Raw genomic sequence first — 8442 nt, 5'->3', positions numbered from 1 at the left:
GTGACTCATAGAATTGAGTGCCTTGAATTCTTTAAAGCATCATATTGAACAGGGGCTACCCACTTCCAAGCAAAACGGGGAAAGGAAAGAGTAGAATATTACTACTGAACCACTCTTCCCCTGCGTATTTCTCTCTGTAAACAGTGAGTGTGGCACTGAATTAGTAAGTGGTGATAGCGGAGTCTCTTTAACTTGGCAATTCAGGGAAAGGCATCTGTCCCTGATATTGGCAATTCTATAGTGGTTCATTTCGGAAGAAGAATTTTCACTTATGCTTTTAATTATTAGAGACAATCAGTGTAAAACCCCCATTCTATATCCTGTTGTGATGGTAAGCTGAAGCATGAGATACTTATAATACAAATTATCTTAAAGGAAAATTGGCCTATTATTACTTCACAAAAAATGTCAGAAACTTAACAAACAAATATATATATTTTGCCAAGCTGGGGGTGGGCGTGGGGCAGCCTGTGAAAAAGAAAGTGCTCTTCTTTAAGAGAAGAGTAAAAATCTTAAAAAAAAAATTAATATTAGAAATGGGGAAAGCAAAACACTAAATAGCAATCCACAGCTCAAAAAATGTGATAGAACCTGAAAGAATCGCCAAAGGATGACATCGGCTCTGAAAGGATCTTCCACTTTAAGAAAAAATCATTTTATTTTCCACTCAGAAAGCAATTTCCTATTTTTAAAACTGCATGTCTAGCTTTGACATTAAACTAATATGTATTGATTCCTATCTTTCTGGTTGTACTAGAGAATATTGATTCATATGTTAAAAAAATTATCGACACCCTTATCACAGTGTTTCTGAAATTAATATTTTAACATTTTCAGAAAGCACTAATCTATTCAATCAGCAGATTAATATTCTGACCTCAAAATTCACATTTGCGGAAAAAGGGTAGAGAGAGAAGACCTCAAGAATATTATAGAATTTTGTCTACGCCTTAACTTTTCCTCTTTCTGTGCAATCATTTGTCTTTTGTGTTCATATTACTGAGAATCTTCAGTATTATGTGGAACAACTGATAGATATTTGACATGTATGCTCAGAAAAGTAAAATATTTTTCTAACTGTGTGCTATAAGTAGAACAAATCATTCTTTGTATGATGTGTCAGGTTGTAGCCTTCTACTATTAACTTACTCATTCCTCTAATTATATATATAATTTTGTATTTGGAAAACAGGTATAGAGACACTAGAGGATTTTATAAAAGTAACAGTTAACAAATCCTAGAGGTGAATCCTGAATCTGGGGCATTAGCTTCAGTGTTTCCACTTTACTCATAACAAAATAGTGTGTGTTATATTGACCAAATATTGTGGTATTAAATAATTTTGTCATGGTGATGGTGGTGATGATTTGTAGTGTTTTTTTTTTAATTAAAATAGAAACTAAAGAATTTATTTGGCTAGGGGTTAGTGAAATTATGAAGGAGGAGGAAGAGGAGAAGGAAGAAGAGGGGGAAAAGAAAAAGGAAAAGAAACAGGAAAATGAAGGAGGAAAATAAGGAGAAAACGGAGGAGTATGGTCAGGAGGATCATGAGGAGGAGGATCATGAGGAGAAGGAGGAAATGTTATTCTGTTAACTAGAGTTAAACCAATGTTTGTTTATAACTCACAGGCTTATATCAAGATTCAAAACTTATTTCTCATGCCCTATGTTATTAATAAACTGGTAATCTCATATACTACAAAAGCATACAGAGACCAGTTTAATGAATAAGGTTCCGAATTAGAGACCTTCACAATCTTATGAAACCATCGCATTTCTCCCCATGACTGCTGATTGCATTAATATTGTATTTATTCTTTTTGGCCTTTCATGTGATGATGGAAGAAAGTTTATAAAACATAAAATATCTAGTTCTGATAAACTCAATTCTGGTAGTGGACATCTGGCAGTAACAGTTTTCAGATATTTTGGGTTAATTAGTTTTGCTGATAAGGACAAACTCACTTCAATCCTGATACATTAGCTAACATTGAGCAGAAGAGAATCCTGTTCTCTACACAAATTTAACCACAAATAGTCACATCACATGCAGTATAGAGATTTTGGTGTACACAGAGATTATAATATGAATAGTTTAGTAAAATTTATAAGCTGCCAAAAAGAAGAATGTGAGAAATTTTAGTGGGGTCATTTTAAGAGTTGAAGTACTATACCTCAAAAAACCTCCATACATATTATATATGAAAAAATACACACAGTGTATTTTAGTACACACAGTGCACAATACTAATAATTGTTGGGTATGGTTTTAAAGGATATTCACGAATTGTATTTTAACATTTGCTTTTTACAATATTTTGAAAGCAAATGGCATTCAAATAGATTAAACATATTTAGAGATACCCACTCTCTGTGTATTGAAGCTCATACATTAAATATATAGAAATAAGTAGCTATTGTCCCTAATCTTAAGGATCTCATAGACTGGAAGAAGAGATTTTCAACAGATGCACAATATATGAAAAGAAGGTTGAGAGGATTCTGTGCCAGATGAAGAGATAGTAGTACAGAAGGAAATTCAACTCAAGAATGGTTTATGCAATGATTTAATTCATTCAACCAAGGAAAAAACATGGGGCTGACAATCACATGTTTCTTTCAGAAAAAGACTTCAGCAAGTTGTTTGGTTCCAGATCCTTTGTGGTGGAGTGCAAAGGAAAAGTGATAATGCAAACAGGAGTACAACATGTCTGTATATCTATCCATATTTTTAAATTTAAATTCAATTAATTAACATATAGCATATCATCAGTTTCAGAGGTAGAGTTTAGTGATCATCAGTTGCATATAACACCCAGTGCTCATTAAGTCCAGTGTCCTCCTTAATGCCTATCACCCAGTTACCCCATTCCCCCGCCACACGTCCCCTCCAGCAACCGTTTGTTTCATATAGTTAAGAATTTCCTATTGTTTGTCACCCTCTCTGTTTTCATCTTATTTTAAATATACTGAACACTTCACAAATTTGCATGTCATCTTTGCACATGGGCCATGCTAATCTTCTTTGTATCATTTCAAAGATTTTGAGTTGAAATTTCCATACAACTACCTAATTCTGGGTTACTCAATGCCTTAGAGATGACCAAGCTCATAATCAGTACTTACTATTAGCTACTGAATTGAACTGAATCCAGTTCCCAGCATTGCTGACAAATTGTTGACAGGTTTAGTTAAATTTCAAAAAATATGTAAAATGCAAAGTTAAAACTTTATTGACACAGAAGTTATAAAGTGTCCAATTTCTTATATAATTAGCATCTCTAAAGTTAAGAATTTTTAAAAAGTGACCCAGTGTAGTGAAAAAATTCCTCATTATATTAGTGGTAGTCTAAATTAGTTCATTTATGGCAAATAATTTGACAAAAGCCTTAGCATTTTACAACACTCACATCAAAAATTTTATTTTTAAGTATTTATTTTATAGGAGAAATTGAGGATATATTTAAGATACAGCTGTAACATTGTTCATTGCAATATAGTTTGCAATAGAAAAATTTCTAAACAACCTAATAGCCTTAGAATAGGAAATTGATTGAATAAATTTTCAACTGTTACCATATAACACTGTGCAGTCATTAAACATTATGGTGTGGAATAATATTTAATGGCTTGGAAAATGGTCATGAGGTAATGTTAACCCAAAGAGCAAATTACAAAATAGTGTGTAAAGAATAATGTCATTTAATGCATACAAGATAGATAGATAGATTCTCTCTCCCTCTGCCACTCTGTCACCCTCCACCCTTATTGTGTGCTCACTCTCTCTCTCAAAAACAAATAAATAAAAGTATTAATAATTATATATAATCACTTAGGTATTAATGATAAAAATAAATTAATATTGACACATGTTATGTAAACTGAACATTTGAATGAATATTTTGATAGTATTGAATCTTTCCTTCTGAATCATTGTTAAAAATCCAGTTGAAAAAAAAAATCCAGTTGAGCTAATATGATATATATGATTATTGGAAATTGATTTAAATACAAATTTATTTCAATTAATTGATTTTCTGACTTATTTTTGTGTCTCTCCCTTCATTTATAAAAGTTAGCCAAATAGAGATAATATTTTGGTAGGTAGTTCCTGATGTTCTTGACAAATTATTAAGATAAAATTGAGAATAAAATACAAAAGGAAAAATTTAAATTTATTTTACTTTTAAGAGGTTTTTCTTAGGTCAAAGAACCTCAATGCTTGAATTACTTCAAATATATATCAAAACTATTTCAGACAGATGTCTATTCAATATACAATTTCTAGTCAAATAAAGTGATTGGTTATTTCTTAATGTGGTACAGTAGGGTCAGCAAACTCTATGTATAGGTCAAATTCAGTTTACCGTCTCTTTTTGCAAATAAATTTATATTGGAACACACTACCTAATTAATTTATATATATTTTATGCTTTGTGCTACAAAGAGTTTAGTGGTTGAGACACATAACTGACTCTGCAGAAAATGTTTGCCAATCCCTGCTGTAGAAGTACCTATATATTTATCATTTATTTAATAAATTGTTCACTAATCTATGGTCACATAAGTCAGTGTATGAGTAAAGGCAAACCCAAATGAAGAATATTAAGTTCAGTCTTTTAGAATTAGAAAATAATGGTAAGTGGCTATTATTCTTTGAAACACAATTAAGAACAGTTTTAGGGTTTTTTTAAACTTTTTTTGTTTTTAACTTTTTTGTATAATTATATTCAAACTTAGTCCTTGTTAAAATTTCTTAAATTTAATGTTAGTTGTGAAAAACATTGGTATGGTCTATTCTCATTGTGTGAATCAAGAATGAAAGTTTTCAAAAGCACAGATTTTAAAAGCCAAATATAGTTGAGTATACATTTTCTCATTTCTTCCAACTTACATAATATACTTGAAAATGTTACCAATATACCAATATTTCTGCTGGCAGTCTGACTTCCTAGAAATAAACAACATTCATGACAGGCATTGTATTATTGCCTCTTCCATTAGTTTAACTGTCATTAACAGATAACATTAAAATGCTGTTTTCCTTGTTAAAGCAGGCTAATAAAACCTGCTCTGGAAAAAGATCAATCAATGTGCATAAAAATAACTAGAAATTTTAGATATCATAGAAATTTACATGTCGATCTACTAGTTATGACTATTAAGTAATGTGTTCTGTATGTATTTGCATAAGTGTGTTCATATGTGAAGATATGGGTGTATTCTAGCTAAAACTCACAATTTATCCACATTAATGCTAGATTTTTTTTTTCTTAATTTTTTTTTTAATTTTTTTTTTTTTTTTTTTATGATAGTCACACAGAGAGAGAGAGAGAGAGAGGCAGAGACACAGGCAGAGGGAGAAGCAGGCTCCATGCACCGGGAGCCTGATGTGGGATTCAATCCCGGGTCTCCAGGATCGCGCCCTGGGCCAAAGGCAGGCGCCAAACCGCTGCGCCACCCAGGGATCCCCTGCGCCACCCAGGGATCCCTAATGCTAGATTTTGAAAGATAAAACTCACTCTGAATTCTAATAATAAGGGAAAAATTCTTTAAAGCATTGTTTAAATTGTTTAAACCCTTTGATTAAAACCCTCTTTGGCTCCCATATCACTTATCTAAATATCATGGTCCTTTGGTGGCAAAATTATTCCTTTGGCCTCTCTCTTATTAATCTCCCAATTATGTCTTCAGGTACATCCACATTATTGCATGATTCACCTTAGGGCCTTTGCACTGGCTAAGCCTCTATGTCTAGAGTATTCGTCCCAAAATATCTACAAGTCCTGCTTCCTAATTTCTTCACATCTTTGCTTTAAAACAAACAAACAAACAAACAAACAAACAATACTGTCTTAATATTTATTTTGGAGACTCACTGACTTTGAGTAATTTCCTAACTTGATATTTATCTCTATGCATCTTTATTTTGACTTCACTTTTCCATATTATTTTCTCTATATATAAAACTGTAGTTTAACAGATATTTTCTTTCCATATTTAAGACATTTGATTCTATTGTTTCCTCACTCTCATTATTTCTGTTGATAAGTCTGCTGCTAATTTTATTTATTATCCTTGATAACAATATGTCTTTAAGATTGTCCCTCTGTTCTTGCATTTTAGCACAATGACGTGCTTAGGTGGGGTTGCCCTCCTTGGTATTTATACTTTCTCCCTGTATCTAAAACTTGAAGTATTCCATCAGCTGTAGGCAATACTTTGGGGGAAGGATGAAGCTGTGATCAGACAGGAACTGGGAAATGAGTGCAATAGCTTGCTGACAGAAATCTAGATGAGGTGCCAAGCATGCTTTATTATTGGTTGAAGCAAAGATCAGAAACTATGCAACACGAGTCAAATATGGCTTACAGGGTATTTTGTGAATCATATTTTATTGAATCACAGTCATACTCATTTGTTTAGATATTAACTAGATCAGTTTTCACTCTGAAATGAGAAATTAAGTAGCTAACACAAAGACCATACAGTTTACAGAACCCAAATATTTATTATCAAGTGATCTATAGAAAGCTTTCTTACTTCTGGTTTAGAGAAAGAATATATATGGTCTTTGCAGTCAGGCCATCTTGATAAAAAAAAATAGAAATAAGAAATCTGGTTTTAAAATATGATAAAACTGTTTACCTTGTACTTAACTTTGAACTTTGCTTGGTCTTCATATACAGTGGTAGAAATATTTGCGTAACACAATTATTATGAGAAATATATAGAGAATGCCTGTGAAGATTCAGATATCACCATGCGGTACATAGCAGGCACTGAGAAACTGTGATTTGATCAATCCAATTTTTCCTTTGTATTTTGGTTCATGATAGCTGAGTTCAGGGCACATACGCCTCAAGTCTGGAATACTGTAATAACAGACTGGATATTTATCGACTCTTTCCATTTTCTTTCCTCTCCAATCCTTTACATGACTACATTTATAACAATAAATGTTTTTCTCATGTTGTAAAATAGTAAGAACCACTGTTCTCTTTTGATACAAAACTCCTCATTTACCTTTGCTTTAGTCAAAAGAGTGATTTTCCTTATTTTCAAATGAAAGTGGCTTTCCCCAGGGTAGAATGTGTCCATGCTGAAAAGCCAAATGCGTTACATGGAGATTGAATACTTCTAATAATGCAAAAAGGGGAAATATGTTGTTGTTGCATTGTTATTGTTGCATTGTTGTTATTGCCCCTAATGACTCAGTGCATTGCCCTGACTTCAATGGACCATGAAGGTGCTTTTGGCTGACCACAAAGGGCTTTTGCATGCATTTGATGGACATTCTAGATATTCAGGGGATGATGACAAAAGGAATAAAGAGTCCAAACATTAGGCAATCAGCCTGGAATGTCATCCAGTTACACTGGCTCTGGATAATCCATTGACTCTATGCTTTTTTGAGAGCCACACAATTTCATATGGAATAGCTACTTCAAAGAATATATGGCCTCTTTATCCTTTTAGCCCCATTTCCTCCTTATGGTTATCAAACATCTTTTAAAAAAATGATTGCAAAGAGGGGTGCCTGGGTAGCTCAGTCAGCTAAGCATCTGACTCTTGATCTCAGTTCACATCTTGATCTCAGGGTCATGAGTTCAAGCCTTGCTTTAGGCTCCATGTCAGGGTATGCAGTCTACTTTGAAAAAAAAAAAAAAAAACAAGATTGTCAAGAAACCCCCCTTTCATTTCTCAATGAAACAATTGCTGCTCCTCTTTCATTTCTCAAAGATGTTTTTTTCTGAAAGTTCTCATTATTCCTCTTTTTCATTAAGCTTTGACTATGTTAAAATTTTCAATTTGTGTTCTTCATTCTTCAAACTGTCAGCTGCAAAGTATTGTTATATCTATTTATTTACCTTTCTCCAGTCTTAATTAAAATATAAGGTATTGATATTTGTAGTTCTGGAACAATAGAAAGGGTTTACACCCCTTCAATTTTTCATGGAAAGAACTTTTCCATATTTTATACTAATTGAAACAAATCTTTCCTCCTATTCACAAATAATTGACTCTGATACTTTTTGTTCTAAGATGAGCAACCATCTCCCATGCTATAGTCTCCTGCGATTAATTATAAGTTAACTAACACAACACATAGCATATATTAGACATTATTCTCATTTGTTGACTAATTCCTCAAGTCATAATTAATTTGAATTATGTTACTAGTTTCAGAAAAAGATTTAAATAGAGATAAAATTTAAAAATTAAACAAAAAACAAACAAATGGAAAAACTAATTCAGCTAAGAGCATGTTTAGGATCTTACTTTGGCATTTGGCTTACATAAAAAAATAAAAAGATATCTGTGCATGAAATATAAGCTCTTTGAAAAGGATCTTAGTGTTTTCTCTACTCTCTTTCAATCTTTAGAGTTAATGAAACATTATCTTGTTAGTTTCTGTTAAAAATATATATATATTCTGC

The 8442-nt window shown here is 32.4% G+C and overlaps 1 pseudogene; it reads right to left on the bottom strand.

Annotated features, from left to right (window-relative positions):
- Positions 1-2963: 2963 nt before the first annotated feature.
- Positions 2964-3062, bottom strand: LOC112923513 (U6 spliceosomal RNA; annotated as a pseudogene).
- Between the last annotated feature and the right edge of the window lie 5380 nt (positions 3063-8442).

Source organism: Vulpes vulpes, chromosome 14 (genome assembly GCF_048418805.1).
Source record: "Vulpes vulpes isolate BD-2025 chromosome 14, VulVul3, whole genome shotgun sequence".
In the NCBI taxonomy this organism is placed as follows: domain Eukaryota; kingdom Metazoa; phylum Chordata; class Mammalia; order Carnivora; family Canidae; genus Vulpes; species Vulpes vulpes.
This window is presented reverse-complemented; position numbering and strand designations above follow the sequence as displayed.